Genomic DNA, 23,300 nt, shown 5'->3' with positions numbered 1-23,300 from the left:
GCATTATGCATCAGCTGTTATCACTGGTGGTAATTGCAGACAGGTATGCAAATCCACTAAAAATGTACCTCGAGTTCACCTCCCCGCGTAGGCCGTCTGGGCGGTGCCAGGAGGCGGCATGTCCTGAACTTCAGAGAGTGCAAATCCCTTTAAAAAACAAGACTTTAAAACTGTGTCTTAGGAGGTTAATTATATTGACAACAGTGTTCGATATTAAACTATTCAGGGCCGGGAGGGGGTGGGGGGATGAAAGGAGACACGTGTAATTTTGTTTCTCCCTCTCTCCCCACATTATTTAATAAGATATCCCTATTCCTGATATTTCTGTCTGCGCGCATTTTTAGTCGGGCTGCCTAGATGAAGGCTTCATTCCTTTGGGGAAGGTAAAAGGAAAGGGCAGGGGAGTTTCAGAAGCTAGAAGAGGGGCTTGATGTCTTTTCTCGGGGGCGGGGAACAGAAGGAAGGAAGAGAAGGGGCAGTGGGGAGGGGACCCTGGGGTTTGTAGGGTCAGTGCTGCTGGCCTTCCCAGCAGTCTGCAGGATCCAGGCAGCCAGGGGCCAAGAGAGAGGAGCAGGGTGACCAGGAAAGACTAGGTATAGTGATGTTTATTGATCATGAAACAGAGGCTGGGAGCTGGCTGGCGGTGCTCTCCCCTGACCCCGGGAGCTGTGTGGCATCTCCCACACGCAGGCCCTGCTCCTGGAGAGATCCCCTTCTTTATTTATCCTGAGTTGATTGTCCAAACATTCCCACCAGAATGTAAATTCCTTTAAAGCAAGATATGTTCTGTCCCATTCACCAGCTTAGCCCAGAGCCTGGCAGGGGAGTGTTCATAAGCATCTGGTGAATGAATGAATGAGTCAGTGAGTGAGTGAATGAGTGAACGAAGACGCCAAAAGGAAGGCCGCCACAATCTGAAACCTAGAAACAGGCAGTGGGAGAGAAGAGGGAGGCTGGCTCCACTTCGGCCCCAGCCCTGGAGGGGATAACCACCCAGGCACCCTCGGCCCAGCAGCCCAGAGAGGAAGAGGGACTGGCTGGTCTGAACTGTGCCACCGCGGTGGAGGAGCCGGACACAGACCCAGGCCTTGGGCTCGCTGTGCAGTGCTCTTCCCTGCGCTCTCAGCTGCCCAGGGGGCCCTGCTCAGCCCCAGAGGGAGAAACCTGGGGAAGACGTCTGGCTGCCTGCACCCCCCGCCCCCGCCCCATTCATCTCTGGTAGGGGGAGGCTGGCCTGGCATCGCCTGACCATAGCTCTACCTTCAGGTCAGCCTCACGTTCTGAGAGGCCCCTTCCCTCCCACCGCACAGAGACGCACAAGGGTGGGCTCCCCCAACCAGAATTCTGGAGTCGGGGAGTCACAGGACCTTGGAGATTGTCTGCCTTTCCCAGGGGAGGAAAAACTGAGGCCCAGAGAGCAGAAGGGATTGGTCCAGCAGCCGCGGACACTCCTCCCCCGCGCTCACCTTCTCTGACCGTGGCCCTGAACTCTCAAACCCTTTCGCGAGGACTGGCACAGGGAGGGTGATGGTGCACAGTGTCCAACTCACACAGGGGTTCGTGGGGGCTGCCCTCCCCCAACAAGCAGGTCTGCAGACCCCTCCAGCCAGATGGGGGGGGCCCCATTAGTGGCAATAGCTGTCCAGGGAGCGCCCGTGGCAGCCTGGGCCCTCCAGGACCTCCCCGCCTCTCCACCTGGCCTATGTACCCAGTGCACAAAGTGGGGGAGCGCATTCGGGGAGGGTAAGGGATGTGCCCAGGGTCACACTGCTCGTAACAGGAGGGACAGGGCACCAACCCATGTCTGCCTGGCCCCCCAGTTTGGTTCTCTTTGCTTTTCTGCCTCAGGATGAAAGGACGCTTCACAGCTCACCATAGGCAGAGCCCCGCACTGAGCAGACTCTCCATAAATATGAGGGGTGCAGGCCTGAAGAGCAGCTATGGGCCCCAGGAATTGCACCCCAACCCCTCCTCGGGGCTGCGAGGTGAGCAGGGGCAAGTGATGGGACAGTGGGAGAGCCCGTGGTAGGGATGAGGGAGGGGAGGCCAGGTGGACAGGGCCAAGCGCAGACTCCCTGAGATGGTGATGCCCGTCGGCCCCACTGCCGGGCTGGCGCGCCTTCATAATAAATAACAGCAAATAGCCGATCCGCAGGGCATCCTTCACGCCGGTGGCTAATAACACGGCTATTAATGCCCCCGCAGACGGCGTGTGCGTCGCGCAGCGCTGACGAATGTCCGGGCCCTGGCGCAGTCATAAATCAGCCCCTCTCCTGGGGAAGCGTGCAGAGAAGTGTCATTTTCCATCTTGGTAATGAATTGGGGCTTCCCTGCCCTGCCCTGGGCGCCGCTGCTGGAAGTGGCCTGGAATTTGTGTTTAGGGAGGCACGAGCCTTCCCTCCGGGCCTCTGGGGAGCCCGGAAGATTGGGGCCACCCCCCTACCCCCAGGCAGGACCTAGCTCTCCACCTGCCCCGCCCTGGCCGTTCGCTGCTCGAGTGAGGATGAGGGGCGCTCGGGCCTGCTGTGTGCCCATCCCGGGGCCCCCAGGAAGCCACTCTCCCCAATAGCAGGGGTGGACTGGAAGCCAGAGCAGTGATGCCTGAGGACCAGTGGGCGCGAGGTCTTGGGTGGTGGCTTTGGCCCGACCCCACCCTGAGTCCTCCCAGCCAAGTGGGAGGGCAGCAGGTGCCCTGGCCAGTGTCACCGAAGGTCCTGCCTCCCCCAAGGCCTCACAACTGCCCGCTTTGGGCAGAACTCAGAGGGGCTCAAAGTAAGACACGAACCCCATCCCCCCACCCCCCCATCCCCACTCTGGAGCAGTTTACTCCAGAAAAGCCTTGTACCCACCCACCCGGGGGTACAGCATGCCGCCAGGTAGCAGAGACCCCTCCCCTGGCGAGCGGAAACTGCTGGTCGCCCGATGGTCTGTATGGGGCTGTGGCGCAGAGCTGCAGACCCAGGGAGCTCTGATGCCCCAGTGCAACCCAGCTGGAAAGAGAGCAGGGCCCAGCCGGCTCAGGCACGAGGAGCCACTGGGCCTTCCCAGGCCACCCGCAGCCCCTCTGCAGCCTTACCTCCTGAGCTGCAGCCCCGGAGCCTGCTGGGCCTGGCTGGGATCTCTGTTCTGGATGCTTCCCGTTGAGATGGGCCTGGACACACTCATATGTCGACCCTGCGGCCCTGGCACTCAGGTGCAGGCCGCAGGGCTGGGGTGCTGCGTGGAGCTAGGGGCGCCCCGGGGAGCGGAGAGGACGCCCCGTGCTCTGCTCTGCGGGGCCCCTCACGCTCAGACGTGGTCGTGGGCCTGGGGTAGCACGCTCTGTCCCCTGGGCTTCAGGCGCCGCTGGCCTCTCCCCCCGGAGTGAGGGGCGTGCATGGGGGGCCTGCCGAGGCACCCCCTGCAGCCCCGGGACTCCCGTGCGCAGCCCGAGGGGGTTCTGGGCCCCTGCTCCCCAGGCATGCCCTAGAGCCCAGCGTCCATCCTGCCGAGGTGGCTTCTCGCTGTCCTCTTTCAACTTTTGCCCTTTTGTCTGTTGGCCTCGCCGCCTCCTCCGAAAGGCTTCCGTGTGGCTTTTACCCCCTTTTCTTCACCAAGTTTTTTTTTTTTTTTTTTTTTAATCCCTTTAAGTCACTTGGCAGAATGGGCTCCGGTGCCGAGAGCGTTCTTGCGTGACAGAGCTGGGAGGGAGCCACTCTCCAAAGACTCGGTATTCCTGCCACTCAGGCTGCGTCCCCGGGGGGCAGGCGGGGGTCCATTACCCCGCTGAGGAGTTCAGATGTTCACCGCGGGGCTGGAGCTGCGGACACGCGCCGCTGAGCCGTCAGGCCCCGCATGCCTCTCTTTGGAAGGATGTTGGGGGGGCGCTCAGCCCTGCTTGGCTTCTCCTGTTCGCCGGCCGAGGTTTCCTTGCTGGGGAGGCCGGGGGAGGGGCGAGTTATTCCTGCTTCAGCCCCTGGTCTTGTCTGTCCAAAAAGGAGTCCTGCTCACCCACTCCCTGCCTCCTCAACCTGCCAAGAAACAATACACGCGATTAAGCCCGGGGAAATCAGGAGCCACGCGGGGGCGGGCAGCCCGGGCCACGGCCCCCTCTCCTCCCATCCCCCTGGACCCCGCATTCTTGAACACCGCTCTCCAGTGAGCCGGGAGGGGGCGGGGAGGACTCCCCATCATCTCCCTGCGCGTCTCAAATCCAGACAACAAACGGGGCCGCACAGAGCACCCTCCTCAAAGCTCCCCGGTTTCCTTTTGCTGGGGGCGGAGGCTCCGGAAAGAGAAGCGAAGTTCTGAGGGTTCCTGGCCGTGCAGGGGCTGCCTGCCCGGCCCAACACTGGCTCCGCTTCCCCCCAGCACCTGCTCCTCTCGCAAAATGTCATTCAAAGGATCCAACTGGGCCACTGCGGCCTCGGCTTCCAGAAGCAGCACTGCCTTTCCTCGCTGTGGGAAGCAGGAGCAGCAGGGAAGCGGGGAAGTTGGGTCTCAGAGTCCCCGGCCTCCCTCCTGCAGCCGCCCCACTTCCTAGGCCCGGGGTCAGGGCTCCACGCCCCCCAGTGCCCTCGAAGGCCATCCTCCCCTTCCACAGAGACCTGGGGGGTAGGGCTGGCCGGTCCTCAGAATCCAAAACAAAACCGAGCCCTCCGGATTGCCTCTCATTAGCGTGGCATGCCGAAGCCCTGCGGTGCCCCGGTGTCCGTATTCCCCCTGCAGGAGCCCCTCTTTGGAAAAGGGCTTTTATTACACATCTGAGAGTGTTAGCTCTGGTTTGAAATCGGATCCAGATGGGCTCAGCTGCATCTGGGCACTCGCCTTTGTCGGGCCGAAGGTGGCTGATTTGAGAAACGCTTGTTGTCTGGGACTGTTACAAATAAAAACAGGGATCTTTAGGGGTGCATGTTTTCATAAGCCCAGAGCCCGGACTGGGGCCAAGTGCACTGCCCTCCTGGACGCCCGGCCTGGTGGGGTGCACAGGGGACGAGGGGTAGGGTGCAGGCAGAGGCTGATGGGGTGACCAGGCTGACTGGGTACATGGGGGAGTCTTGGGACATGCCTCCCCAGGAGGAAGGGGTTCCAAGAAGCAGACAGCCCCATGGGGACTGCTGCTAGCCGAGGTGTGAGCCAGGACACAGGGTGCGGCTCCTCCAAGGATGGGGGGCTGCTGGGCAGGAGGGGAGGTCAGGACCGTCCCTGCATGAGGGGTGAGTACCAGGCTATGGCATGGGTTCTTACTGCTATCACCCCCGCGTGATTTCATCCAATTAGAAAGCGTAATTTCTCTGTGAAAGGGAAAGATGGAAACAGTCTAGTGAGGTCATCTGCCTCCCTGGCCAGGCAGGGTGGGGAAACTGTTTTGTAGCACCGCGGGTGGGAGCGGAGGGGGTAGGGCCCCCGTGTTTCGGGAGGATGGTGGCCGTGTCCTCAGAGCCCAGAGGCTCCAGCCGGCCAGGGCTGCTGATCCCCCACGACAGAAAGAAACTGCCAAAGAACTGCTAAGAACCGCTTTTGAAGTTATGAATCGAGGAGGGCGGCTTTACCCCCGCCAGCACTGGGCCCTTTTCCCAGTCCTCAGGATAAAGGTGAAGCTCCTGGGCAGCTTCTGGAGCCCCTGCGGGTCCATCGGGAGTCCCCGGAGTGCCCAAGCAGGGCTTGCTCCAGGCCTTTCCCCCACACCGTCCCCACTCCTGCAAGAGTCCTCCCAGCATCACCCTCCACTCCTGCATTGGGCCGCCCTCCTCCTTGGGGGGCCGTGGTCCCATAAACCCACAGTGTCCTGAAAGGAGCGATCTCCCTGCCCCCAGGAAGGGGCTACCTCTGCTTCTCCAAGTCAGATCCCCCAGGACCTGGCTCAGGGCCTTGTACACAGTAGAGGCTTCACAGATGCACCCTGTGACCTCCCCACTCTCCTTTCTCATTTAGAAAAGTGGGGTCTGAGCAAGGCCCCTAGTGGGGCCGTCCGACTTTGTCCGTCTTAGCCTGGCTGGCTGTGCCTGGGAGGGGAGAGCTCCTCCCGTGCGTGGGTGCGTAGTGGCAACTGCTGGAAGCCACCCTTGCTCCCCGACCCAAACAGGCTCAGGAATAAATACGTCAATGTGACGTCCTGCAAATATCTCCCGTCCCCCGTGGGTGCACGAGGGGATCGAGAAGCCCAGGCCGTGCAGTGAGTGCGGCGTGTGGACCTTCTAGCGGTCGGATGGAGCGAGGACAAAATGAATCTGTGCTGTCCAAGGGTTCTGTCCCAGGATCCCGCTTCGGCGCCAGGCCCCTGTGGCCAGCTCATAGGTACGCCCCCTACAGGACGTTCTGTGCCCGCCGCCCCTTGCTTCGGCTTTCCCTGCTCCGACAGGCTCCAGGTCTCAACTCTGCCAAACGGACCATTTTTTGGGTCAACATAATAAAAGCTTGCATTCGTAAGTACTTGAGATGCTTACAGTCTTACTTTTTGTTATACGTAATAGCATCATAACTGTATTAAAGGAAATTTGAGAGGGGGAGAGGAAGCCAAGTGCACTATCCCACATGTCTGTGCCACTCCACTTTGGCCGGATCTGCCCGCACAGAGACACTGTCTGCAGGGGGACAAACTGCCTTCGCCTTTCCCAGGTCATTTCTGCTTTGCCATCTCCCTTGAGCATGGGGACAGCCCAGTACAGCTGGCAGGGCAGGGAGGACCATGACACGGAGAAGGGGGCGCTTATGCAAGGTCGCACAACCCATATGACAGCCACGGCCTTGACCTCGGGGCCAGTCCCCCTCTCTGCGTGACACGGAGTCTCGGTGCAACAGAAACATGCCACCAACCAAACCCACGGTGGCCCCTGGGCCCCCTGCCCTGAGGGAACTTGGGTTTTCCTGAGGCCCTCTCATGCAATCATCCATCCATCCCTCCGTCCATCCTTCCCTCTCTCCCTCCATCCAGCAGACATGTACTGCGTCCAGTCCTGCTCCTGGCACCATGCAAGATGTGGGATCCAGAGAGGAGCCCCTGTCCCCCAGGAGCCTGAAGTCCAGTGGGGAGGCCATTGGTTTTCAGAGGGCCACAGTGTGAGATCCACACAGGGCCCTATGGGAGCAAAAAGCCCACCTTGCCCAGCCTGGGAGGGTGCATCACTGGGAGCCTCATGGGGAAGGCAACACCGTGCTGTGGTTCTGGGGTTCCCCTGACTCCCATGTCGTGATAGTCACATGTGAACTCGGGCAAGCTAGAGAGGAGGCAGGTGTGGCTGGGTCTCCCCCAACCACCTACCTGTCCTGTCCATCTTCTAGGGCCTGACCCTACCTTTGGACTTCAGGGCTCCCCCCACTACCTCTGGCCCTGAAGTGGAAACACTCTCTGGCTTTGCAGTCCCCCGCTGCCCTGAGGATCAGTTCTCACTGACATTAATTCCTGTATCAGCAATTAGCCCTCCTGCTTCATTTCAACCTATGGCTCTTAGGGATGGATTATTATGTGTGTATCATTAATCAGATGCCTGGTACGTGCTGCTGGAAACCCAGGTGGGCTTTATGGCTGGTAACTTAGGTCGAGTGGTATTTTAAACGAACAACATGCCTGCTCCCCCCTTCCCGGGCAGAGCTGCCCTGTGACACAGAGGGCAGAGTTTAGATCATCGCAAGCAGGTCAAAGCTGGCGCAAGCAAGGAGACCCGGGGTTTCTTTTATTTGGGACTTCCAGGCTGAGGTCAGCATCTGTATCCGACCTGTATAGATGAAACGGCTCTTTGTGACTCAAACCCAGAGTTTGTTCTGTGGCTGCTGACTTCCTCCCACCAGGACGGCCATCCACGGGGCCTGTTGCTCTTCCCCCACAGTGACTGCAGTGTGTGGGTCACTCCTCTCTTGTGGCCGCATGGACCTGGGAGCTGTCACAGCCGTGTCCCTCCCTCCGGGGGCAGTGGGTGGTGGGCTGGGGCCACAGGGCAGAGAGAACTTTTCCACTTGGGTGTATGGACTGTTCCCATAACAGAGACTTCACAGTAGGTGTGGGGCAGGAAGGGCACTTCAGGGAGAGGGAACAGCATATGCAAAGGCTCAGAGTGGGAGGGCTGGGTGGTGGGAAGGCTGGTGTCTCAAAGCTCTGAGTCAGTGGAGGGCAGTGATCTGAGCCGACCGGAGATGGGATTCTGGCCTTGGGGGGAGTTTTGAATGTTCTGCTGAGGGGTCTGGTTTTCCTACCAAGGGCATTGGGGAGTCAGGGAATATAATAAGTCAAGGAGAAGCATGACTGAACATTCGTGGAGAACTGGAGGGTGCTGGGGTGCATGAGAGGGACCCAGTGAGAAGCTGGGACAGTGTCCCCAGGAACAGGGGTGGGGACGTGAGCTGGGGGTAGAGAACAGTGGGGTTCAGGGGAAAAGAATGGCTAGGCAGTCTCCCTGAAGGCAGGCCTGGAGGCCCAGTGGGTTCCTGCCCCCTTCTGCTCCTTGCTAGAGGGGGGTGGACTGAAACTGCACCCCGCATAGCCCGCCTATTGTGGGGCTTGGAGCCTGCCTGGAGGGGTGCATCTGGGGGACCTGGGGGGCGGGGACAGCAGAAGGTCTCTGCCGGGGGTGTGTACAGAGGCTCCAGCTCCTCCCTCTGCACTGAGAGATGGCCCACCCTGCCCCCTTCTCGCTCGCTCTGGCCCCCGGGCTTGGCATTGCAGCATGGCACCCCATCGCTGGTGAGAAGAGACGGAGGCGGGAGCTGCATGCACAGCGCGAACCCCAAGCCTCCGCTCTGCTAATTAAACCGCTTCCTGACAAAACCCAGACTTTGGCGGATGGGTGGGGGAGCCACAGCCTCAGGAGCCCTTGCTGCCTGCCAGGCCCACCCTCAGACACAGACCCCTGAGCGGGGGAGGCGGGTCATAGGGGGGCAGAGTAGCCGGCAGCTCCAGGGTCCCAAGGGGCTGCTCTTCTGGGACAAGCTTCTCAGAGAAAAGACACTGGACTTGGATGTCCCGGCCGCCCTCCCTCTCTCCCCCCTCCCCGCCTCTGCGTGTGAGCTGAAGCCAGGACCTGGGGAGGGCAGTTATGGACAGAGGTGGCCTTGAATCCACTCCTGTCTCCTGGTGCTGGGCTGGCAGGGCAGCCCAGGGCCCAAACAAGCCCAGACTGTTGTCCCCGCTTGCTGCCTGCCTGCCTTGCTGAGCCTGGCAGCCCTTCACCTGCCCCGTCTGGGTGGTCTGGAGGCCGGGTTTGACCAGGGCCCCATAGTGCCGCGGAGCAACAGGGGACTCGAAAGACCACCGTACGGGTGCTCTTGTCCCTGGGTGGCAGCGGGACAGAAGAGCAGGCAGGCATCTAGAGTGGCTTCCTGCCCCTGGAATGCTTGTGTGCCTTGGAAATCTCCAGGCAGGGGCAGGTGGTGGAACCCCCACCCCGACAAGCCCAGGTGAGCTGCCAGGGTGATGGGGGGCGGCGAGGGGCAAGGCCAGCCTCCGGCACTAGGCTCAGTGGGCTCCGGACGGCTGCTCTCAGCCTCTCAAGCAGGGCAGAGGAGGGCTGGGAGCACAGCGCTGGCCACAGGCCTGCCCCTCTGCCTACAGGGAGAGGCACAGTGGCGGGAGCCTGCCTGCTCATGACAGGGGACAGGAATGGAAGTCCAGGCCTGCTCTAGGCTCATGGTGCCCTGCCCACCGGCTCCCAGGAAAGAGGCTGCCTCCTGGCCTGGCCCTACCCCGCAGGCCTTGTTGTGATCCAGCCCCCACCTACCGGAGTCAGATCCCAGCCCTGGGGGATCCCAGGACATGATGAGCTTGGTGCTGCCAGCACATGGGCCTACTTCTGTGCATTCCCCACAATGGGGCCCTCGGCTGCAGTGGGCGGTGGAATCTGGAGGCAGAAGACCTGGTCCTACCTCCTCCCCTGGGCCACCAGTGCCTCCCTGTGCTCTCAATGGAGCCCCCGGCCACCCTGGCTCTGAAACGGGTCCTACGTGGCCTGCGCGGGTGCTCTGGGTCAGCTGTGTGAAGCCACGTTTTGCAGGGGTGTCTGGCAGGCGTGCGGCCTCTGGTGGAGGGGTGTCACAGGCACCCCAGGGAGAAGGCCCAGGAGCTTTCAGAACCCAGGCTCCACTCAAGGGCTTGTCAGCTCCCCTCCCCTGCCCCCTGCTTCCCTCAGCCTGCTCCCCCGTCTTGGGTTCCTTCAGGAGCTCTGCGTCGTACAGAGGAAGGGGCTGTGGTCTGGTGTGTACCCTGGGGACTCTCAGCACCCACCCTCCAGATGCTGTGTTCAAATGTCAGTCCTCCAGCGGTGCCTGGGTGGCTCAGTCAGTTGGGCATCTGCCTTTGGTCCAGGTCATGATCTCAGGGTCCTGGGGTCGAGCCCCGTGTCAGGCTCCGTGCTGAACAGGGAGTCTGCTTCTCCCTCTGCCCCTCCCCTCTGCTCGTGCCACACGTGCACTCGTGCTCTCTCTCTCAAATGAATAAATAAAATCTTTAAAAAAAATCTGCCAGTCCCATGAGGACCTCTACCCCTGACCATACTGAAAGCCACAAGCTACGGATCCCAGGCCGTGCACGTGGACCCTCCAGGCTACCTGGGTGCAGCTGGTGGAAGCAGCCTTTTCTTCCAGAAGCCTCCACTTCCCTCCCGCCGGCCATGCCAGCCTCTGGCCCCCAGGGACGGGCGCCCTTTCGCCTGGCTCTCCAAGCTTTCCCGTTTCCCTGAACCACGGAAGCCCATGCCAAGGGATTTTCATCTCCGCGTTGGAAATCTCCCACCCCTCCCCTCCTTCCCGTAAACATGCTCTCCGGCCCAGAGCTGCTCGCCCCAGCCGCGCGGCCAGACTTTGTTAATATTTACAGCGAGTGGCTCCGAAAGCTATTAGCTTCCTTTTCTTGTTAATTGAAAGAAGAGAAAATGGTTGTAACACTTCAAAAGGACTTAAAGCACAGTCTGAGAGACCCGCTGAATGAGGAGGAAGGGAAAAAAGAGAGCCCGTTTAAAATAAAGGAAGAAAGGGAGCCCACACTTCATGCCGGCCCGCGAGGGTGGACTGGGGCTCCCTCTCTGCCCGGCAGACGCCTGGCTTTCCTCCGAGGCTGCTTCATTGCAGCTCATTGTGTACCTTCCTTTTCATTTGGGAGGCTGCCTTAAGGAGAGAAGGAGAAGGGTTCAAAGCACACTTTTGTAATAACGAGGCTCTTTGAAGCCGTCTCTAACGAGGCCCCTGGCCCCTTTGCTCCTAGAACCTACCGGGCCTGGCCTTGCCCAGCGGCTGCAGGACCAGGGGCTGCTGTGACCTGTGGTCACCAAAACCCAGGCCCTTACTGCCCAGGTAGCAGGCCCAGGTTGGGGGGCATTGGGCTAAAGTCATTCCCAGGCCCCTGCCCTGGCTGTACCCTGGGGGAGGAGGCACTTGGGCCCCAGTCCCCTGGGGACCACAGAGACAGCCAAAGATGCCATGGTCATGGGAGGGGTGGGCGACTTTCTGAATCCTGGTAAACGAGGAGCTGGCAGTCCAGCATTGCGAAGCCTCTGGCCTCTGGGTCAACCTCCCTGGGCCACTTTTCCCAGAAATAAATGATCTTCCTTCTGCACCTGCATGTTCAGCTGCTAGCATCGGCCCCACGAGGTTAGTAACCAAACAGTTTTGCCAGGCTCCCTGTGCTCAGATGGGGGCAGACGGGGTGACTAGTCGAGAGGTTTTCACTCGGGAGCCTACCTTTCAGTTCAGGCTGACAAGTGTCCCCTCCATCAGGAAGTCCCTAGCCTCACTGTCTCCCCGGGCACCCTGCTTTCCATCAGCCTGGCTTTCTCTGTGCCTGCAGAGCTAGGTGGCTGCCTGGAGCAGGCATGGAGGGGCCCAGCTCCTGGGTCTGGACAGGCTGCGTTAAAGGGAGGACAGACTGGGCACTGAAGGCGGTCACATGCCCCCTGCTCCCTCCCTGGTTCCGCCCCCATCAGACCAAACCGGAGCCCTGTTCAGTGCTGGGCCCCACAACAGGCACAGCCATGCTGCAGGACAGAGGACCCCGGGGGGAGTGATGGGGGCTGGAGGCCCTGGGGCAGGGACTGAGGGGCTGTTTGAGGAAGATAGCACTCTCCAGTCCTTGGCTTTCTGGACAGCTGACCTGAAGAAGTAAGACCAACCTGTTCCGGGAGGACCAGGATCTAGAAGGACCAGGAGAAACGAACCAGGAGGGATTCCACTAAGGAAGAAATCAGTAACAGAGATGCCCAACGATGGCCCAGCCCACCACTGACAGGAGGTGCCGGTCTGAGGCTAGAAGACCCCTCGAGGGCAGGGGGGCTGGATGGAGATGAACACGTCCGGCGGGGCCTGGCCATCTAGGCCTCCTGCCCCGAGGCCTGCTCCCATGGCCACTCTGTCACCCCTCTGCTGAACCCCATGTCCATCCTCCATGGGGCTCCCCCCACCCTGGCCCTGTGCACCCTGGGTTCTAATGGTCTTCCCCGCCTTGGGCTGTGAGCTCTTAAGGACACAGACAGTGTCAGCAGCAGCAACAACAAGCTGGCTAACTCAACATAGTCCTGCAGATGCCCCGTGTGGATGACACAGAGCCCGTATGAAGTCTGAGGCAGGTGAACCCCCCTCACTGAGCCCACCGGCCCTGTTATGACCATTTCGACTTCCCACCTGAGGAAACAGATGTTCTGGAGCCCGCCCAGGTCAACCAGTGGGTCCATTGTGGAGCCCGGGTGTAAACCCACTCATCTTGGTGCTGTGCCCGTGCTCTGTGTCCACACCGGCATTTCCTGGGTGGCCAGGGGACAAGTGGGCTGTGCTGACACCAGTGGAGGCTGAGGGCTCTGCGCCCCCCCCCAGGTTCATAGGGCCATGAGCATGTCATTTTTTTTTTCTAATTTATTTATTTATTTGAGAGAGAGAGAGAACGTGTGCACAAGCAGGCATGAGTTGGGGGTGGGCCAGAGGAAGAGGGAGAAGGAGGAAGCGGACTCTGCACTGAGATCAGATCCTATCTCAGGGCTCGATCCCACACCCCAAGATCACAACCTGAGCCGAAACCGACAGTCAGACACTCAATCTACTGAGCCACCCAGGGCCCCCTCCAATGAACATATATTAAAGGCCCTGAGAAGTCCTGCTGCAAAGATGCCACTTTAACTCTGCTCCAGCAGTTACCTGGTAACCTCCCAAGATTCATGTGTTCTTCAAAGCACACTCTGGGAGACCCCTCACACGTCCAATGAACCAGTCTCTGGTGAGCGCCTGCTGTGTCCCCGGGAGTGGTCTGTGTCAGGGACATCCGGTGGCTGAGGAAAGGTGTGTCCCTTGCTCCTGGCCTCCCAGCATCTGGCTTAGTGCCTGGCACATAGTAGGCACACACATTCAGCACATGAGAGGGGGAATGGATGGGGTAGAGGAGCGGGGTGGGGCCACATGTCCTGCCCAGTATCTGCCCTGAGCTGTCCCAGTACTTCCTCTTCCTCCTCCAGTCCTGGACTCGCTGTCAGCCCCACTGGCCATGCTCAGCCTCAGCCTTCCCCATGATCAGGGCACCGGGGCGGGTTAGAAGCCGCCTGCTCCTGGAAGGGCCACTGTGCCTTCTGGGCAGGTCAACACTCTCGGCCCCCACCCAGGGCCCCTGCCGCCATAGCCCCTCTTCCCTTCCCTTACAGCTCCGTGGCTCCGGCCTTGACATTCTAATCACATCCCCCAGCCCTGCCTGGAATACTAATTCTTCCAAGATGAAACCATCCGTGTTTAATTTTTTTTAAAAGCCAGGCGGAAAGACAAGAGAAGGGGAGGCTTCTCTGAGTGGCTGGCCTTGAGGCTGTGCCATGCCACAGGCCACCCTGCATGGCCACATGGCACCTGACTAGGGCCAGGGAGGGGACCAACCCTACTCAACCCCACTAGCCACCCCCGGGCCATCCCCTGCCTCTAATATAGGCCAAGGAGGAGGGTGGTCCCACTTTCTAGTGTTAGGGAAGTCGAGAAGGGGCCCAGGCAGGCCTTGTGGATACAGCAAGGCGTGCTGTCAGCCCCGGTCCACAGGAGGGGCCCCTTTAATTAAGGGTGGACAGCCAGGTGACCTCTCCCCTGTCCACTGTCAGCAAGTGAGGTTTCTGCCCAGCTCCCATCAGGAGATGGAGCCTGAGGCCTCCCCAGGTGTGGCTGGGGTCAGCCGGGGACAGAGAGAGGCCTCCGTCTGAGAGAAAGGCCAGAGGCCACGAGGAACAGGAAAGGGGGGCTGGACAGCGGGGACAGGGACTGTGCTTCAGCCCTGGATGACCTTGGACTAGCCCTCCACCACACTGGGGCCCAGTGGCCACCCTGGGGCACTGGGGTTAGGAGGACTGTTACTGGAGGACTAGGTGGTCAGCGGCCTGGAGTCAGAGGGGGAGTCGGGCCCCTCAGGCAGCTCCAGCCCCTGTGTTACTGGGGGCCTGCGTGTGAGATCTTGGGGCATCGGTTCCCACACTCCCGAGGTGGGGTGGTGAGGGGCACGCCCTCACAGGCCTGGGGTGAGGACTGCAGGCAGCACAGATGCCCGGCCCCGGCACTCCGCACACCTACAGGAGTTAGCTGTCATTACTGTCACCCTCGAAACAAGCTCTCTTGGTAAAGCTGCTTCCCCCGCCTGCCCTGGGCCCTGGGCCCTCGGCCCTCGCACGGGCCCAGCCCTGGGACCAGGGGAAGCTTGGTGCCGCCGCCCCCACAGCATCCCCCTTTCACGTCCAAATGTCCCCAGAGGGAAGAATGAAATTGTAACGGCGGGAGACATGACAGAACATGAAACATGGTAAAATCAGCCACGTAAATGATGAACTCCCAAATCCTGGCCCGGCTCCTTCCGCAGCAGGGTAAATGCTGCTCCATCGCCCTGCAGGCCGGGGGCTCTTCGTGGAGACCACGGGACACCCTGCATCCCCTCCCCTGGGCGCTGCGAGTGTCCGCTGCCCCACCCCTACAGGGTCCCTCTCTCCTCCTCCCCCTCCTCCCTGCAGGGTCCCCGATACAGACCCCTAACTGGCCCAGAGGTCAGAGGCCAGGCTCTGCCTCCAGCAGATACTCCTCTGCTTTGCTTTCTACTCTGAGTGTCCCGTTGAGGAGACTGTGACCAAGGCCACCGCTGGACTGGTCCCCCTTCACTTCCCCCCCTTAGGTTTTCCCTGGGAACTTGGGCACAGGACAACCGCCCAAACTGCGTGGGGGCAAGGCCCACTGCTTTCCACGGCCCCATTTTCGTCTCACGACGCCCCTGCCATGGATGGTGGGCCTGATCGGTGGTCAGGGGCCAGGCCTGAGGCTGCAGAGCATCTCCCCTGGCTGGTGGCCACCCTGCCCACGGCCTCCACGTCCCCCTCCTCCCCAGTCCCCACCCGGCCCTCCCAGCCACCTGTGAGCACGCAGCTGGTGCAGGGAGGGGGACTCCAAGCCCACGTAACCAGTTTTGGCCACCTCCCCTCTGCTGCGGGGGCTGCAACATAAATTATTATCGACCCGAAGCCGGCTGGGGCTGGAGACGAGATGGGGAAATAAAGCACTGGGCTCCATAATTGTGCCCTGCTGCCTGAATTTACTTATTTGTGGCTTTCCTACCCACCGGGAAACGGGACGGTGAATTACTGCCGACTATTACGCCCCTGGATGGAAAAACACCCTTGGATCCATTTCCCCATTTCCCAAGGACAGCCAGGGCCTAGAGGAGCCCCTCGCACTCCGCCCACGAGCCCTCCTGGTCTGGTTTGATTCTCCCAGGACCTCTCCTGGGTCGAATCCTGGTCCCACTCCACCCCCTGGAGGGCTGCTTTCCCGTGGTACAGGTGAGGAGACAGGCCCAGAGATGGAGGCCCTGGTTTGCCTGGGACCTTCCTGGTTTCTGCACAGACCCTGGGCACCCGGGACAGTCAGCCACCTCACCCCAATCTCGCAGCTGGTAAATAGCAGAGTCAAGGCGGCGCCCTGCTCTTTCTGACCTAGAACCCATGGGTGCTCTCAGCCGACGGGAAAGGCCACCCCCTTCACTGTCACCCACCCCCCATCGTCTTGTTCTGAGGCCCACACTTCAAAAGGCACCTGCTGGCCCTTCACATCACTCCCCAGCCTGCCGTGGGACCTCCTGGTCACCCGCGGACTCCCACGCCCATGGCATCTGGCTGCCTCCGGCCACGGGGAGTCTCAGGGGCTCAGAGGAATGGACCCCGGGGTTCCTGGCCGCATCCTCTCTCTTTCTGGGTGACCCTCTGTCGACAGCCTCAGCTTCTCTCTCCGGGACTGCTGCCCACCAGGTGGGGCCGGCCTCACTCTCCCTCACTGGTTTCCCCAATACCACCAGTGATTGTAAAGACACTACGATCTCGAGTAGTAACAGAACGGCTGTCTCCACCCACAGAGGGCCTACTGCGTGCGAAGGACTCATGTTCAGTCTCTTCCTGTCCGCACAGACTCGTTTCATACTCTTAGTGGCCTTCCGAGGAAGCATATTGTCCCCATTTCACAGACAAGGCAACTGAAACTCAGAAAGTCCCAGTTTAAGGGCTGGAAGGCCTGAAGCCACAGGGACAGGTGGTATTACCAGGCAGATGGTGTATAGCCCCTCTCCGGCGGCCCAGGGCGTGGGACACAGGGCTGGGCCCTGCAGGTACCTGCCACACAGACGGGGACAGAGGCCCCAGGGCTGGCATGGAGGTGCAGGGAGTCACCCAGGGCAGGGAGGACGGTGTGCGGATACCTGCTGAGGAGCCCATGAGCTGGGAGCACAGGTACTCAGGCGTCCCACAGCTCGAGGCAGAAGCCTTCTGCTGTCCTGGGTGAGCCGCGGAAGGAGAGGTGGGAGGTGGCTTGTCTCCCAAGAGAGGTGGGCTTATCCGCTCAGGCTCACGTTCCCCCCCTACCAGGAGCCTCTCTTCCACCGGCTGCTGGTGGGTGATCGGAGCTCCCAGAGCAGCCACGCCCATCCAAGGTCTCTCTGCCTTGGAGGGGCAGAGTGGAGGCTGGGCCCGGCCTCTCTGCCTCCCAGTCCCTGCTGCTCCTCCCTCCCCAGCCCTGCCTGCCTGCTGAGCCTCTTGATGGCCTTCCGTCTCCTGGCAACAGCTCCCCAGTACCCTGGCCTGGTCCCTTCCCAGAGGAGGCAGCAACCGCTACCAACTCAGCCTTGGAGAACTTGGGGCTCAACTTTATTTTTGCCGAGCACTTTGAGTAACAGAGTCCCTGGGACCCTGGGATGGGCTGAGGAGTCACTGGAGGCCCAGGTGGCCATGGGAGGAGCAGAGGAGGAGGCCGGGACAGGCAGGCGGCGATGGGGGCATGGCAAATGGTGGACCTCCCCGGCAAGCAGAACCCTCCGCTGGCTGCCAAGGAGGCCTGGACTCCCCTGCCCACACGACCCGGCCTTCTCCCACCACTCCCTGGCACCAGAAATGAGGAGCTAAGCCTTCATCCGCCCTTGCCTGCCCTCTCTTGGCTTCCAGAACAGCCCAAGGAAAGTGAGCAGTGGATCGCCGTAGTGCGGAGAAAGCCTTGCTGGGCCACGCGTCCAGCCTCCCTTCCAGCCACCCACATCCAGGCTGGCTGGACACTGTGTCCGTCCCACCAGTCGCTGTCACCTCGGGGCATCCGTGGCAGCACCTGGCAGCCTGGGACCTGGGTCCCCCACCTCCCCGCCTGAGCTCCAGCAAGGGGTGGTGAAGGTTGGCGCGGGGGTGTGTGTGCCCGGCTTGACCCTGCCTGTCCTAGTTCCCAAGCACATGACCTGCTGGATGGGAGCCAGACACACCCCGAGGGCCCCTCCCTTGACCTGGGCCCTTCCCTGTTGCCCTAAGTGGGAGCCCTGAAAAAAACAAGGGTGCAGGCTCTGGGGGTGCTGGGAGGCCTGGATAGTGAGATCTGTAACGTGGCAACTCCCCACCCTGATCTCCCCCCATATCCCCTCCCCAGGCAGCAGAAGCAGCGTCCCCCATCTGGGAGGGGCAGGAGCAGGCTGAGTCCCCTTCTGTGTTCCTGGGGGCTCTGGGCACGGAGATGGGGTGGGGGCCCCAGGGAGTCAGGAGGGCGGGCTGTGTGGGTTTCCCGGCCCACAAGCCCTGTGCAGGTGCACTCCGCGAGGCCCGCAAATCTTGGCCTCCCTTAACGGCACCATCATTTATGTTAATGCCTTTGTGGTCCACATTTGGGTGTGGGTGAAATATGGCCCCGCATCGTTTACGGGTGGGAATGTTAATTGCGCGCCGCTGGCGGAGGACAGATAGGCATTTGCGGGGTGTAGATCACCATGGCAGCCGCCCCTGGAGGTGGTGGAGTGGCCGCAGCGTGGGCAGAGGCAGCCCAGGAGGGCGGTGGACCGACGGCAGGGCCTGGGGTCGTGAAGGGCAAGGAAGGGGTCCGGGGTGAGCCAGGCACCCTGCATTAGGACCGGATGTGTTCCAGGGAGGCGACAGCCAGGAGATGGGGGTATGGGGACAGGAGCGGGGAGACCCCTGCCACAGAGGAGAGTGGATGGCGTCAGCCCCCACAGGCTCAGGGAAGGGCTGGCAGCCTCATTCCTGCTGCTGTCCCTCCTAGGGGCTGCAGAAGTCACCAGGCAGTCAGGGGATGAGGTTGCAAGTCCCACCTGGGCTCCTTTGCTGCCTGGAGACCTGGACATGTCATGGTGCTCTCAGTGCTGTCACCTATACTATGGGGAGGATCTCTCTCCCTTTCTTTCTTCCCTAAACGTGGATTGAATGTGTACAGTCTGATTCCTAAAGCGTGAGCAGCAGTCGGTAGGCAGAGAAAGGGCTGACTCCGTGCAGGTGCCGGGAGAAGGTGACGTCAAAGGTGGGGGTGCAGTCAGCTGGGGTCACAAGAGAAAGGGGTCGGGACTTCATCCTAGGGCCGCGGGGTGCCACAGGGGAGATGGAGGGGGAGGGACAGGTTTGGCTTGAGAGTAGAAAGCTGGGGGAGGGGAGGCCTGGGGCCACAACAGGAATGTTCTCTCCTCTGAGCGGGAGGTGGTCACAGGGCATAAAATTCCCCAAGATGACCCCCATATCTTATCCCTCCATAGAAGAGCAAATAACAAGGGAAGCTTCCCACTGGCCCTGCCTGGGGGCCTGGGGCAGGGTGACCAGCCCTTCATTCCCCAGCCCAGCCCTGTGGGCTCCCAGCCAGACCCATGTCCAAATGCAGGCCCCACAGTGCTCTGGGGGGAGGGGAGCAAAGAAAGGAGGCTGGTCCCGCAGACAAGGCCACTTAGCCATCAGGTGGGGCTACCCAGGCCACCTCCCTAATGGGGCCGGGTGAGTGGCAGCCCCCAGAGGAGCCCACCTTCATTGGCCCCAGAGCTTTATCTACTTCACGTCCCTTATTCCTCCCCACATCCCTACCGACAAGGGGTGCAGTCATTCCCCCACTGAGCAAACTAAGGGCCCCAGATGTTAGGAAACTGACCTAAGCTGGTTGTGCCTGGGTGGGGCTGTGATTGGAATCTGGGCCTTTCTGACAGCAGAGCCCACCGAACCCTAGCCCAGAACTAAGCTTCCACTTGCGACAGGCCCAGCCCAAGTGGCTGGTAGACAGGGGAACCCTCAGGACGGTCTGTGCACTATGGTCCCTTCTTCCCAAAGCAGCCACACAGCATCCGAAGAGCCTCCCCCAGGGCCCACTGGGGCTATGGCTGGTGGTAGACCCGGCGGGGGCGGGGGTGGGGGTGGCGAGTGGCAGGGGACCGACTTGAAGGTTTATGAGCTGGGTTAAAATTTAATTTGGGTGTTAGAGCCCCACCATCCGAGCTAGCTGTCCCAGACAAATGGTCTAGGCCCTGCCGGCTCCCGCCCATAAGCCCCGTGGTTGGGCCTGGCCCTGGTGCCATCCTTCCCCTAACTGTCCCTCCCCGGAAGGCAGGCCGCCGCCCGCAGAGAAATCATAGCACCGAATTTGATCTGGGGTGGGAGCAGCGGGCGCTGGGTTTTGTTTGCACTTCAGCTCGAAATTGAACAGGACAGAATTGGCTTTGGGGGAGAACTGCCTCTGCCGGGTGTCCCTGAGTGCCCAGGGACAGCACTGCTTCCAGAAGAGCCTCACCACGCCCACCATCTCCCAGCTGCCCTGTCTCTGGGCCCCGGAACCACCTCCCACCCCCCCACCCCACCCCACCCCCACCATGGGCAACCCTGTGTCCTCCTGTCTGACTCCCTCCCTTCCGAGTGGCCCTGTCATGGTTCTCACCCCACCACCACATGTTGGGGCCCTCCTAGGTGCTCTCCTGAGTAAGCAATGTGTGCCCATTTTACAGATATGAAAAGTGAGGCTCAGAGAGATGAGGAAATTGCCCAAGAGCTCTATAGAGGCCAGCAGGGCCGACCCAAGCACAGCCACTTTGAGCCGGAGCTAACAGCCCTCCCGCTGCCGCCTGCAACTCCTACCACCCGCCCTCCAGCTCCTCCTGTCTAGGGTACGCGCGTGCGCGCACACACATACACATGCTGCCACTGGCATGAATCCAGGCTCAGAAATAGCCATGTCATCTTCGGAGGCTGAGTCTTTTGTCCCAGAGAAGAGGCTGAGGGAGCGGGAGGGAGGCTGCAGTCATCTTGGGTTGTGGAAGGCACCTGTGCTCGTGCACATGCGTTCCTGTCCACGCCCACAGCCACCCACATTCACATGCACACGCTCACATGTGCACGAACTCCAACAGGTACAGGCAGGTTGGGGAGAGACAAGTGTCAGATGCCACCATCCTGGTCTCACCCCTTGCCCAGCCTCCTGAGGGAGCAGTAAAAGGCCCGAACCCAGCACCTGTCCCCTCCAGCTATACAGTGAGACTCCCGCCAAGCGACCCACAGCAATGCCCCGGGGCCACTCGGCTCTGAAGAGTGGGTTGTTGCCAACCCCTGGCCAACAGTGGACCTTTAGCTGGGGCTGCCCAGCGCCCTGGCATGGAGAACTAAAACCACGGTATCAGAGGGGGACAGCATACTCCTGGGGGCCTCTTTTACCCTTGAGTCACTCCCCCCACCGCCAGCAATCTGGGCTCCTGGGATCGGGGAGCCTGGATTTGGCTTCCCTCCAAGTGCTCCAGCCGTCCCCACCCTCTTCTCCAGTCTGGGCTGGGTGACCCTGTGTCCCCTTGCTTGAAGACGCAGCTCTGTCCCTTGCAAGTACTGAGCTCATCCTCCCAGCGCTGAAGGTTCACGAGGGTGGAAGGCTTCGTGTATCAACATATTTGCATGATAACAGGGTCTGGGCTCGGGATGTGAGCAGCCCCATGAGGAGCCAGGCTCTGCTTCTCCCAGCCCCACACACTGTGCCCTTGCCCCTGGCAGGTGCCACTGAGCGCCTGACTCATCCTTGACCTTTGCAGCCCGTCTTGGGGCTGGGGTGGGGAGGCCTGGGGAGCTCCCTGTCCCACACACACTGGCAGAAGGGCCTAGAAATAGTTCTCCCCACAGTGCCTCCCGCTCCCGGCTGTGACCGGTGTGGGCATCTGGCTGCAACCTCTCATTATTTACTTATGTATTTATTTATTTATTCCCACCTCGTCCTAGAGGATTTGCGGCAGCTTACAGAAATACAACCTCATAAGAGGGGATTGAGAGAAGGGAATTTGGTGGGGTGGAAAATGCCAGGCTCTGAAGCAGGTAGGCTTGGGTTCAAATCCTACTCTTTATTATTTTTTTAAAGATTTGATTGATTTATTTGACTTAGACACAGCAAGACAAGGAATGCAAGCAGGGGGAGTGGGAGAGGGAGAAGCAGGCTTCCAGCTGAGCAGGGAGCCGGACACGGGGCTTGGTGCCAGAACCCTGGGATCCTGACCTGAGCCAAAGGCAGACGCTTAACCGACTGAGCCACCCAGGCGCCCCTACTCTTTACTTATTTTTGATGCGAGGTCACTTCGCCTCTGGGCCTCGACTCCCTCACCGATCAGCTGGGATAGTGACGCCTGTCCAATGGGTTGTTAACAGGATAAGGTGGCAAAATGCCAGGGAGGCAGCCAGCACATGGGAGCTCTTGCATCACGGAGAGAAGATAAAGGGAGAGAGGTTGGGGCGGGGACAGACAGGGGTGGTGGGCACGGCGTGGCCTGTCTCTTTGAGTCTTGTGCTTTCTGGGACCTGGTGAAGTCTGAGCTGAGGGAGGAAGGCCTGGCGGGGGGGGCTCTTCACCTTCTCCAGTGCCCAAGTCCAGGAATCTCCCCCGATTCCTCTAAAGCGGAAGCCCCTGAGTGACACCCCAAGCCCCCAACTGCCCCGCATAGGGTACCCAGAGCCACACGGTGGAGCGGAGCTGAGGTCTGGGGTTCCAGGCCGGGGACCTCACCGTCCCCTCTAGTGCCCACATCCAGAGGTGGGGCCTTTAGCCCCTGGCCCCTGAGTCTTACCTGAATCTGAACTTCACTTTGACCTTGGGCTCTGATTTTCATGGGCTTCTTTAACTCCCCAGGACTGGGCTCTTGGTCTCAGCCTGGCCTTTTAGTCACTTGGCCCCGCTCCCTACTGTCCTCCAGCCCCAATTATCACCTCAGCCTGTGCTGAGCCTGGCCTGGCTTCCTCCAACCATCACCTGCTCCCGGCCCTCCATGCTGTTTTCCTAAATAATCTTCCTCCCGGGGTCAGCGAGGGGGTCCAGGCCTGGCAGCCAGGAGGGGCCTGGAGAGATGGGCACAGCTCCCCTCCTCCACCACAGACTGGCCGGGCTCTGCTGGGGTGAACATTGCAAGCAGAGATCCCCAACCGATCTTGCCCAACCCCAGGCCCTCTGCTCTGGCCTGGGACACCTAGGAGCTCACACTTCATAATGCTTCTGGGAGGTGGGAATGGCTGTGCATGGCCGATTTGTTGACACAGCTGTGGGGACCACAGGGCTGTTAGGACACACCACAAGGAAAGCTGTGCCCAGGAGAGAGCCTGGAGTCCAGGGAGATGTGGAACTCCCCCCCACTGAGCCCCTAGCTCCTCTGAGTAGCTCCCAGAACTGTGGCCTCAGTCTTCCCGTCTGTGAGTTGGGGAGAATGGGCCCTGCGCCTCTTTCTGGCTTCTCAGCTGTTTGAGGAGGAGGCAGAGAGGGAGAGGCACAGGACTGTCCAGCTTGGCTTGGGACCTTGAGATCAGGGGTGCCGAGCTGCCAACCCCCACCTGGGAACGGGCTTTGGCCACTCCCTGTCCTGTTGCGCCGTCCAAGTGGCAAAGCAGGTAGGAGGCCCACACGAACACCAGGCACGGTCCAGCCTCCAGGTCCACAGTGCTGTGATGTCCCTGAGCATGGCCAAGAAGCAGGACACCCCAGACACACGGATTCATGGCAGCTGATTGGAGAAGAATGACCAAGTATAGGCCTTAAGTAGACAAAATAACGTTGCTGCGGGGACGGGAGGAGTGTTGGGGAGCCGTCAAGGTCTCCCCTGCAGCCTC

At 60.7% G+C, this 23,300-nt stretch overlaps 2 protein-coding genes across 3 annotated transcripts in view; one reads left to right on the top strand and one right to left on the bottom strand.

The window, feature by feature from the left end:
- Positions 1-23,300, top strand: part of MACROD1 (mono-ADP ribosylhydrolase 1) — a 141,493-nt gene that overhangs the window by 46,015 nt on the left and 72,178 nt on the right.
- The window catches only part of FLRT1 (fibronectin leucine rich transmembrane protein 1), a 70,177-nt gene that overhangs the window by 6,722 nt on the left and 40,155 nt on the right, over positions 1-23,300 (bottom strand). Inside the window, exons 2-3 of one of the 2 annotated variants that reach the window (XR_004385194.1) lie at positions 3,077-4,010; positions 114-147 (exon numbers count right to left, since the gene is read on the bottom strand). The gene's annotated coding sequence lies outside the window, so the exon portion shown is untranslated. Of the gene's footprint in view, positions 1-113; positions 148-3,076; positions 4,011-23,300 lie in introns of those variants that run through there. The other variant, XM_032879328.1, reaches the window with a different exon arrangement.

This window comes from Lontra canadensis, unplaced genomic scaffold, assembly GCF_010015895.1.
Source record: "Lontra canadensis isolate GAN:19392208 unplaced genomic scaffold, GSC_riverotter_1.0 scaffold66, whole genome shotgun sequence".
NCBI lineage: Eukaryota > Metazoa > Chordata > Mammalia > Carnivora > Mustelidae > Lontra > Lontra canadensis.
This window is presented reverse-complemented; position numbering and strand designations above follow the sequence as displayed.